This window comes from Parasteatoda tepidariorum, chromosome 3 (assembly GCF_043381705.1).
Source record: "Parasteatoda tepidariorum isolate YZ-2023 chromosome 3, CAS_Ptep_4.0, whole genome shotgun sequence".
Lineage (NCBI taxonomy): Eukaryota > Metazoa > Arthropoda > Arachnida > Araneae > Theridiidae > Parasteatoda > Parasteatoda tepidariorum.
In genome coordinates this window covers 94,862,441-94,874,810 of record NC_092206.1, presented here as the reverse complement: position 1 = coordinate 94,874,810, position 12,370 = coordinate 94,862,441, and the positions used below count along the sequence as shown (strand labels likewise).

The 12,370-nt window shown below is 30.5% G+C and overlaps 1 long non-coding RNA gene across 1 annotated transcript in view; it reads left to right on the top strand.

Moving 5' to 3' along the window:
• Positions 1-12,370, top strand: part of LOC122271986 (uncharacterized) — a 118,771-nt gene that overhangs the window by 34,916 nt on the left and 71,485 nt on the right. Inside the window, exon 2 of the long non-coding RNA XR_006226714.2 lies at positions 4,480-4,512. This is a non-coding gene — a long non-coding RNA (uncharacterized lncRNA). The remainder of the gene's footprint in view (positions 1-4,479; positions 4,513-12,370) is intronic.

The following is a 12,370-nucleotide window of genomic DNA, read 5'->3' as shown; positions in this document are numbered from 1 at the left end:
GTAGGAGAGCAAGTATTACAACTGTACGCAAAGATGTTTCATTCACGCAATCAGTTGCAGAAATGTGAGCGAAACATGTCAAGGCTGTCTCCGTCGTCCTATGAAATGATGCTTTTTTGCGAATAATATGCTATTTTTATAACTGCTGTGAGTTTACAACTGTTACTCATGACTGTTAGGTCAAGTTTAGCCTATCTAAAGATAGCGCTGTCTACGCTTATTTTGAGAATGGCGCAAAACGTCAATGTGGAGAAAAGCCACAGTTACGTGAAAACGAAAAGCATTTGTGGTCTAATTTTTTAATATTTAAAAGCTTATTCCAATGTCGCATTAAATTTGCAAAAACAGAGAATACGGCAGTGATTTTGATTATTTTCATCAAGTGGGAAAAATGTCGCTAAATTGGCAATTTTTAAAAAAGTTTAATAACTTTTAAAATATTGCATATTAGATGTTAGAGTTATTTGTCTACTCTAAAGCTCAGATAATTCTTCACGGCAAAATTATATGTTTAGCTTAAAATCATCACATTGTTTTAAGTGTAAGGCACTTAAACTATGACTTTTTTTATTTTCCTTGGCGACAGAGCTTCGAAAAATGGCGTTAACTAAGAAATGTGTCTGCGTAAACTTAGGTACTTTCTTCATGGTTGCGAAGTGCTTTCTTTAGATATGCTAATTAATTAGTGCAAAGGGTAAATTAAATCAAAATACAACGGAGTATCTCTCTCTGTTCGATTAAATTTATCTAATTTTAGACAAATTTGGATTTTTGAGAGCCAAGATATGGTGTAATCGTAATCTTAAAGCTATTCCCAATCACGCACTAATAAACAAACAATATTTGTAGGAGTCAGGATGCTTTGAAATGAAGAAAAACATAACCGCTTTTTGTTGCTTTTCTGAAACTATACAAACACAATGAGTTATTGTTTTAATTTTAAATTATGCACTATAAATCTATAATAATAAAATCTATTACAATAAAAGGAAAAAATTGAGTGACTGTGTCTGTTTTCTTACTTAATAACTCCTGTACCGTTTGCGGTAATTTTGAAATTTTGAAAGTGGATGTAAGGGGAAGTTTTAGTTTTTAGCTCTCTCAACTGGAGAAGAGGAAGACCGCTGATACACTATCACCTGATCTATGACCACAGCGCCAGCTAGTACTTAACGTTACAGCTGTTAGGTTTTCTTTTATCGTCGGCTTTTCGTTAATGAAGGAAAATTAATAGCTTTTGCCCTTTGTTTTGCTAAGTATTAGTTGCATATTTCATTAATTTATAAGAATCCATTGCTTGCGAGATTTTCGCATGATTTTATATCTATCAAGGGATCACGTATCGACTTCATGTTTAACGAACTTACTCGAAAGAGTGGAAAGAACAATTGGTAACATAAATAAATGCTACGTTTTAATAGCCAATTAGGATCAACACTCACGATGACGTCTATTGTAGGTATCCAATTATCTTTTTCAACTATTGAAAAGATTACATCAGTGATGCCTTCTAGCCTTCAGCTCTGTTTAACCAAAATTTATTATTGAGACTTTTTTTGTACATTCTTTAATAGTTTTTTCTATTTTATCCTTAAGCACGGTAAGCATATACGAAAATCAACAAAGGTTGACTTCAAGGAATTAGTAGTTAAGAAATTATCTGAATTCACATGTTTATTTTGTTCGTAGTTGCTCATCTATAATGTAAATAACGTCAAGTAAATAGTAATAAAAGTTAAACTAATTAATAAGTTTCATTCTAAAGTCACCAGTAAAATTACTGGACTTAGGTAAATCTTGCATATTATTATGTTACTGAGTCTAGTTAATCTTTCTCTGATAAGTTAATCTGCTTTTCTTAATCTTATATGAAAACAACTGAGGTGTTAATGAAACTATCGAGGTTTCATTAAACATTTATATATNAAGTTTTACTGTTTTAATTATACTTATGTAAATAATGTATCAAACATTTCAAATACAGATAAAACAATACTATTTAAGTGACTGAAGTGTTCTATTTTAATTTTCGTTAAAAGTTTTTACTTTTAGCTCAAATTAAACCAAGACTAATGAATTGCTTCTCTCATTTTTATTACATTAATTACATTTAAGTAGATTATGCTTAAGAAGTTTCAAATAGACGTAAAGCAACAGCATCCTTTAAACTACTGAAAAATTTTGCTTCCAAGGTTAACCAAAACTCATGATTTTATTTTGCTCATTTAAGATTAAGATCCATTATTTTAATTGCACATATGTAAATAATGCATTAAACATTTCAAATATACGTAAAGCAATAGTACTTAAAACATTAAATCTTTTATGCTAATTTTTTTCCATAAGTGTCTTATTCATCTAAAGTGCTTTAGTAAACGTTTCAAGTTCAGTTTGAACCAAAATTTGTGAATTTATATAGTTTATCATTTTAATTACACTTATGGAAATAATGAATCAAGCATTTCAAGCACAAATAAAGCAATGGTATCACAATGCAAGCACTGTTTGAGTTAAACTTCTTATCAAAAGTTTTTACTTATTCAGCTAAAGTGTTTTATTAAATTCTTCAAGTTCAACGCAAAACAAAACACACGATTTTATTTAGCTTATTTAAGTTTAAATTTCATCGTTTTAACTATACTAATGTTAATTTTTGGCTTAACCTATATATTAAAAGTTTCAAATACAAAGTCCGTATAAAATTATAATTTCGTTCATTAAACATAATTGCTTCACAGAATGTTGTTCAAAGAGTAAATGGCGTTGCTGATACATTAACTTAGTTATTAAATTAACCGTTTATAGACTACCCCATTATATGAAATTCAAGTAGATAATATGGGAATTTACATCATGATGGTAATGAGAGAAGCATGTTGTTCCACGGGTAATCACAAATTTACGTATTCATTATTTACCACTGATTAGTAGTGGAACAGTTTTGCAATTATTCAAACACCGAATAACGGACATATAAGCGGCGGACAATTGCGACATAATTATCATCATTTATGTACAATTCATCAATCGATTAGGAGATTCCAACTAATTGTGAGCTTTCCTCAAAGAAATCTTCTAAAGAAAAAATTACTTGACTATTACTATTGCTATTAAAACTATTAAAAATAGATCTAAATAAAAAATTTCTTATGTCCTTGGATAACAATAAAAATCATGGAAGGTTCTTAAAAACAAAACGAAAAAAAGTTTATTTAAATAAATAACAGTATTATTTGTAAGAATGTAGGTTGTTTTATAAACTATAACTTATACACATAATATATACATATATATAATATATATAAACAAAGACGAAGGAATAAAATGAAATAAAATAGAAAAACTTTTAATGGGAAAACGTAAAGGTCTTCATTAGGGCACATACTTTACGATAAATGCTATATTTCTGAATAAAAAATAATTATCCTAAGAAAAAAATATTACTCTTTGTAATGTGTCGACACATTATAATGTATATATATATATATATTTGTACAATAGATCTCATAGTGTAAGAATCTTAAGTTGATCAAGATTTTTAGTCACCTTGGTCTTCATCGTGTGTTAATACCAAAATAAGTCATGACTTAAATAAATCACAATTAACTACCAATTAGGTTTACTAGCTAGTCTGATTTAAAACTCAACGTAAAAATGAAACAAACAAAAAATTACAAAATTTTCATTTAATTTTTAAAACATTGTTAGTTTTTATTTTATTTTAAGAATTTCTTAAATTTCTTTTCATATGAAGAGGTGATATTCAAACTGGGATTTCTTTTATTTCAAAAAAATGGTAGTTTCAAAAGAATTTTTAGACAAAAGGGAATAACGAATTCCTTTCATCAGTATCGTTAGAATTTTTTTTTTCTTCTCTTTATTTTGAGGGAAAAAGTCGCTAAATATCTGAATGACAGATTCTCGCTAAAGATAACATCTTTTGGCATCGTAAATGGGATCTTGTATTCCCCCGCGACAAAGGGAAATAAAATTCCTTTTCTCTTTTTTTTTTTAAGTACTTCCCCTTCCATCCCACAATCATTTCCTTTTGGCTTTGGTAACACGAAACAACTTTGAAATAGGATAAACATTTCTTTTTAGAAACAAAAATATTTCGAATTCTAAAATTATGATACTGTTACTTTTTTAAATCGAAAGTAAAATTTATAACGATCACTTAACTTTGAAGAGCTATATTTTTCTTCTTTTTTATGTTTAGGATAGAAGTTTTTAACTGTTAGGGGCTGTATTGTATTTTTACAATTGTACGTAAATGAACCACAAAACTATTTACTGTTTAGTTCTATTTATGTTCTTGCTGCCAATAGACTGTAATGTATTAAAAATTAAAAGTTTACTCACATTTTCCTTTTTCGAATTTACCTAACTTTTTTTTTCTTCTTGTGAATGCAATAAAAAAAATTTTTTTTTATACCACTCATATTAAAACACTAAAATGACTTTTCCTATCTATTACAGGTGACTGAAATCGAAGTAAAACATTGACATAAGGTAACTATTTTTTTTTTAATTTAAAATTATTTGAGAATATTTATTATGTATTTATTATTTTTAAAATATTTGTCGAAAATTGTTTGCCTGGAAAAATAAGGAATGCACTAGTTAAGTGCCTTAAACTTGAAGCAAATTAATAATTTCAAACTAAGTTCTATCTTGTAATAAAAAAATATCTCAGTTTTAGAACGGAAGAACAATTTTAATATTTGAAAAAATTAGTAAAGTTTTTTTTAAGAAATTTGGCAAGAGCATTTTCGAAGGTCTTTCGCCAAGGAAACTAAAAAGGCCATAGTTTAAGTGCCTTACGACAAAGTTATAATTTTAATCTATGTAAACCATATTATCTTAAAAAATTATATAGTTTTTAGAATAAACTTAAATAATAACTTTGAAAAACTTTAGAATAAACTTATCTTTTTAAAAAAAAAAAAACTTAAAAAATTGCCAATTTTGTAAGATTTTACCTGGAGCGGCGCCACTTGTCCTGCTATTGCAACGCATGCGCTGTGAATGTGAAATGATTCAATCATTCTTCAATAGCGAAACATCTCTCACCTTCAATTATGTTAAATATCCAATAAATTTCTCTTTTTGTTTTCAACTCAGAATTTTTATTCGAATCGAACATTACACGAACGGAACATTTGCCACTACCATCCCGATGGAAATTATCAAAATAAATAATTAATTCTCAACACAAAATCAATAAATGTGCAAATTTTTATGAGCCCATGTAATGAAACGTTGGAGTAACTTTTCAAATATATCGAAGTAATATAGTAGAATGTCGCGTGCGAGTCTTTTTATTTTAATTCATAGCTAAAAATATATTTCGCATATTAATTTGAAGGCATAGAAAGTGCTCTTTCACAAAGACCTATAAAAAGTTAGTATTCTAATAAAAAAATTATTTTCTGAAGTTAATGGTTTTAACTCATTAAATATACTCATTAAGAAAAACCTAAAAATTCCCTGGAGTCTATAAAAGACGCCAACTGTTAAAAGGAATTGAGATGGTTAAATTTTCCCTTTTCGATGACGTTTACAGAAAAATCATGCAACCAATTCTCTCTCAAAATCCCTGTATAAAATGCGAGGCAGCCTGAATTTGCTCGGCTTTTTAAATAAATAACTTTCAAAAGCGAGCCCGAACTCATCTCTATATTCACATCGTCATTTTCGTATTTACATCGGGAATAATGGCTAAAAATAGGCAAAATTTAACTTAACTTGCTATGGATAACTGTTAGAAACAGAAATAAATTTGAAAAAAGAACATATTATTTACTTAAAAGTGATATTTTATGCATTTTAATTTATTCATTTGTTGAACATATCTATTTGTTAGTTAAGCGAGGTACGAAATTTTTTTTATTCGAAATTGTACTGTTATTTTCTTTTGGTTCTTAAAAATTTAAAATATATATGTAGGTTGATCTTTAAAATATGATATAGGGCCGGGATAGCCTGGTCGGTAGGGCGCTGGGCCCATATCCAAGATGTCGTGAGTTCGATCCTCGCCGGCCGAAGACTCCCCGTGTAGTAAATGGTGGCTGATGCACGTTAAATCTGTCGAGTCTCAAAGTCCTCCATGTTCCCACAACAAATCAATACCTCTGGGGGTACAGATCCAGGAGTTACCTTGTCTTCTGGATTGGTTCAAAATTAAAAGGCTACGGAGTTGAACGTAAGTAGTCGTAAACCCATGAAATTGGGTCGGCTGTTCAACGACGGTTATAAAATAAAATGTGATATATGAATAAAACTATGAAACAGTTGTGTTGAAGAAAAATGGGTTAGTGCATGTGGTGAACGGTTTTGCTTCTCTGTTACGCTCTGAGCCAAGGCTCAACTTGATTGTAGCCGTTTGTATAGTTTGTCTATAGTAAGAACTCTCCCCTCCTCAAAGACTGACGCCGTCTGCTGCTATGGAAACAAGAATAGCGCATTTCAAGGAGGGTTGCTTCTCTTCACTCTAGGGCTAATACAATACACCAGATAAAAAGATTACCTTCTTCTCACCGACCCGAGCCAAAACCTGTCCTAAACAGTGACCCTACACCCCTACTTGAAATAGTCATACCTCGTTAACATGGACCACTGGTCCATGTTAAGGGTTCTTAATTTAGACAAATTTAGACATGTTAGGGGAGTTCTTAATTTAGACAAACTATACACAGGTTTGCTTCTTACCTAAACTTACTGTGACGGAATAAATGTATCTCTCTAATTTACCCACCGAAAGACTAACTAATAATCAATTAAGCTAGATAACATACTAAATGACTTAGTTGCCTTAGCAACGAAGGAATAAGATAAAACATGTTTTGGTATTTAACTTAAATGGGGGTTTTATAGAGCGAAGAGCAGTGCTTTTACTTTATCTTTCAGACATTCTCTTGTATTTTTTAATTTTTATTTATTTTACAACGAGTAATTTTTAAATGTGTTTTAAAGAAAACATTCTCAACTTTTTCAACCCATTTGCTTTTTACAGTATGAATTGCACGGGTTTTTGTGTTTTGGAAGCTTGTCGCTTTTAAAGGTTCTATTAGCTGAGAGCTTGTAACTCAACTTTTCGATTTTTAAAGGCTTCGGTGCTTAAAAAATATCTCTTAAATATATATATATATATATATATATATACACACACACANCTGCCGTTGTAATTTAAAACTAATTTTTAATACTTTCTCTTCTCTGAGTATCCTGGGATTATCATGTCTATTTTCGCCAAAACCGATATTATCACCAAAAGGTAGCTTCCGTGACAATAGACCAAATTTTATCATATTTTCTGTGTATAATCCTTGACTACGCGAGTTAGCTTTGAAAATATATATATATATATATATATGAGAAAAATAAATTGAAAATCATTTCACTTCTAGTAAGAAATTTCAATCTGGCCAACGGGACAATTGCCCCTCTCCCCCTCTTTAAACATGGTTTTTGCAATAATTACTTTATAAATTTTGTGAAAGGGCAAAAATAAAGTTTATAAATTAATAAAATATAACATCAAAAATTTTAAAAGAAATATGCCTGCTTTCTACCAAATCCCTCGATTCCTAAAATCGACACTTCCCGAACAAAGTGAGACAGGGGGGTGTTCCAACGAACTCTTAAATAGCCTTTACGATCTCAGATTCCAGAAAACTACGTCCCATTTCCCAAATCCCAAAAAAGTAATTAAATCTCAGTTTTACAAGCTACTCCTAATTAGATTCAAACGACTTTTATATACATAGTTATTTCTGTGTATAGGTATTTATACCTCTTAATGTTTATGAAAGGGGGACAGGGGTATCGCTTTAATGGCCTTTCTCCCCTTGTTTTTGCCATAATCCCTGGATTAAGTTTCCGGCTGCTCCTAAACGGGAAACGCAGGAAAAGGGAAATTACTTTTTGATCAAAAATTTCTCGATAGGCGCGTTTATAGCTTTTAAAATTTCCTGGGCAAGAGGAAGTGTTTATTTAATTCCGCGCTTTTGGAAGAGTAATAATTAGTCTGAGTGTGCGTGGGTTCGAATCTGCGTATATTCATCTTCACCCCCTTAACTACCATAAAAATTTGATTAGTTGCTCAACCTTTTACTTAATGCTCCGGATTTTATGCATTAAGCCATAGTTTAGGATCATATTCATTCATTATTCGCGTTTTTCTTAATAACCTTTTTTTCTCATCAGTGTAGTTTGTGTAATTATCTTGTTGCAGATTTTGAAATTTAATTATTTATAAAATGATAACAAATGTTAGTTCTAAACTTAATTATTTTGCAATGTTCGTCGTTGCAAGAGATTTATCGCCAATACACAATAACATCGATGTTAACATTATTTTCAAGAATATTTTTTATGTTACATATTTTAGCAGCATCAACAAATGCTATTGAAAAATAATCTATGCAATTAAACAGACTGTCATTATTTAGAGGAAGCACTTAATTTTTACACCTTAATTTTACACTTAATTTTAACACCGCTGTTTTTCAAAGTTTTGTCTCCAAGGAAAATTAAAAAGCCATAGTTTAAGTTCTTTACATTTGCAGCAATGCGATTATTTTAAACTATATCTTTATATATATATTTCGTCTGTTCGTGTGTATGTCACTGAACTCCTCCTAAACGGATGGACCGATTTAAATGAAATTTTCTGTGTACCTTCAGAAGGATTCGAGAATGATTTGTATCTAATTTTTTTTTTCATTTTTTGGACAGTTTTAACGTATATTTTAAATATATCTTTATTTAATCGTATTCGGATCCAAACTAGACATAGAAACATAATAAATCAAAAATAATATTCACGCACGTTGCAACAAGTCACATTAAACTCTAATACTTATGCATGCCCTTTAAAGAAGAGTATCAAATATATTTGCAAGTATGTGAATAAAGGCAATGATATAGCAGTATTTCGAGTTGAAAATACCAATGTGACTGCTCTTCCAGTGAATAACAACGACGAAAAAACGGTGTACCAAATAGGCCGGTACATCAGCTCCAATGAAACTGTTTGGCGTATCTTAGGTTTCCCAATTAATGAACGGGATCCAACCGTTATTCATTTAGTCGTCCATCTTAAAAACGGTCAGAGCGTATATTTCACGAACGAGACAGCGATTGACCGAACTATAAATCCACCAAAAACTACACTCGCCAAATTTTTTGAATTGGGTAATCGTACGGATGCTTTTGGCGTCTTTGCACGGACATTGTCGGTAGTGTCTCCCTGAATATTGCTTCATTCAGTCGTACTCAGCTTATTTATTATCTGACTCCATTTAATTTCCATACTTTACAAGATTACAATAATTCTAGTATTTATATAATTCCCCGTGAAAAATTATCTGGGCTTTAGAAGAGACAAATAACTTAAATATTTTGAAAATTATTAAACTTTCTCCAATTTGGAGAAATTTTTTTGCCTAGATGAAAATAATTGAAATCACTACCTCATTCTCGATTTTTGCAAAATTTTATGAGCCTAAGTTATGCAGCATTGGAGTAAGATTTTAAATAATTAAAAAAATAGCCCACAAACACTTTTCATTTTCACGTATCTGAAGCTTTTCTCCATATTGACTGACGTTTTGCGCCATTTTCAAAATAAGCGTTGACAATAAGCGCTGGCCTTAGATAGGCTAAACTTGACATGAGTAGGCTCTAACAGTCATGAGTAACAGTTATAAACTCATAGTTATAAAAATAACCTATTATTCCCAAAAAAGCATAATTTCATGTTACGACGGAGCCTTCGAATAACAGCCTAATATCTCAATTTCCTTAAAAAGCAAAATGTATTGTAAATAACGAAACATATAAAGTTAATTTTCATTGAAAACAACGTTTAAAATTCACAAATGGTAAAATTTTTATTAAAGCATATGCGCGTTTCGGTGTTACTACATCCCTACACCTTCATCTGTAGGATAAATGGTAGGTTAGGTAAAACAGTTTACCATCCCTGCCTATTATAAAATAAAAATGCTGTTTCAAAACTCCTTCCATTTATCCTACGGATGACGGCGCACCAATGAAAGACACTGAAACGCAAATAAATTTTAGCAAAAATTTTGCCATTTGAGATTTTTAAACGTTGCTTTTAATCAAATTTAATAATCATAAGGAATTACTCTCGCGATTTGACGTTGAAACACATATTTTTTTTCATTTAAAAAATTAACAAAAACATGTGGAAAAGAATAAAAATAAAAGTATGCTAGTTATTACAATAACAACTTCAGTTCCACGTTATTTTCTGACCAATAATAGCAATGGTTTTTATTATTCAGTGAATAGTGATTATTTTCAAAAAACTGTTCTTCCTAAGTTTTAAATTAATAATGATATCAGCGATTCCTGACGAGTAACAGCAACTATTCCAAGTTAGTTTCATTGCTATTTTCATATTAATAACAACGACTATTTTTTCATACTTTCCTGACTAGTTGCAGTAACCTCAGTTCTGATTGATAACGGTAATTTTTATTTCGGTTATTCTTAAGGTTTAAAAGTTTAAATATTGAAAAGTGCAAGTTAGGAATTAAAAACAAATAATATTGTTAAGATTAAAAAGGGATAGGTAAGCATAAACGATTTATAAAATTAATGATTAATACTCAAAACTGACGAGACAATTGAATTTTTACACACATAAAATCTTAAAAAAATATAAACAAGTTGTGCATGTGGCAAGGCAAACCCCACAAGAATGTATGAGAAATTGAAACAAATTAATTATTAAATGAATATGGCAAGGTTATAAAATATTTCATAAATTGCGTTTAAATAGGCCGAATAGTGGTGGTTCAGCATTGTTGTACGCCGAATAACCCAATGGGTCCATTGGGTCATAAATTTAGAAATAAGGGAATAAAACAAAAACAACTAATATAAGTGATAAGGAAAAAATGCATATAAAAATTTTAAAGTGCCACATTCTTGTGAGATTGATTATTATCTGTGCTAACTATTTAAAAAAATGACTACTCACCCCTCATAAGGGACATTAGTTATCCCTTGATGATTTTAACACACAACGTGATTAATTCACAGTGTGTTTAAGCTTGGATGAAGAATCCATATTTGTGTTTATATTCAGGAACACACAGCAACAATGTTTCTACATATCTCAACAATCATACTGACTAACTAACCACGCTAGCACTTTAAGAACCACTATGAATCTACTCCTGGAGAAGTCTGCCTCAACGCATCAACTCACTAGTATACAGCTGTTGATATTAATGAGAAAGGGTCGTGCCTTATTCAGTGTGATTGCAGCTCGGACAGTGAAATATTCTCAACGAGTGTGTAAAATTTAAAGGTATCACACAAGCATTACACCTCCATAACTGGTTTATGCCATGGGATGGTTTCATGAACAGATCCGGAATGTTTTTGAATTACCAGTCCCGAGTGATAATCTCCTCTTTAAGAAACTCTACCAGTTCCCAGCAGTGTGAATACAGAAAAGTGTGAGCAGGTTCTTAAGAACAATAGTGATCATATTGTGTAGTGATAATAAAGTCTACTCACCTATTCACTACTTTGGCAGTGACAACTACACTATGATGTGCATCACGAACATGTAATACAGCACTCAATCATCTCATCTTCCCAATACTGTTATTCCACAACTTGTTTATATTTTTTATGTGTGTAAAAATTCAATTGTCTCGCCAGTTTTGAGTATTAATCATTAATTTTATAAATCGTTTATGCTTACCTATCACTTTTTAATCTTAACAATATTATTTGTTTTTAATTCTTAACTTGCATTTTTCAATATTTAAACTTTTAAACCTTAAGAGTTATGTTACATCATTTTACTTTGATCACTAACAGCACTTGTTTAAGTCAGAGCATCTACTATGCTGAACAAAAGCAGCAGTGTCTTTCATTTTATTTCCTGATGAAAAACAGCAACTATTTTTTCACATTTTTTTGAAGAATAACAGCTAGTTTTAGTTTCAATTTTTATTTCAGGATTGATCACAGAAACTGAGTGAATTCCTCTATATTTTCTAATCAGTAACAGCCAAGCTAGTTTCATTCTCATTTCCTGATCAATAACAACTATTTCTTATTACTTTTTGATCAGTAACAGTAACTGTTCCACGTTGGTTTTACCACTGCGTTCTGATCAATGCCAATAACATTTTTCCAAGTCTGATTTATTTTTGTATCTTGAACAGAAGCCAAAACCGTTTCCAATTTTTTAGTCTAACAGGCTTAACAGCAACTATTCTTAGATATTTTTCGATCAATAACAGCAATTTTCGTCGTTATTTTCTGTCCAATGGCAGCAACTATTGTTTTGAATTTTGTTTTTCGTTATTCTGTC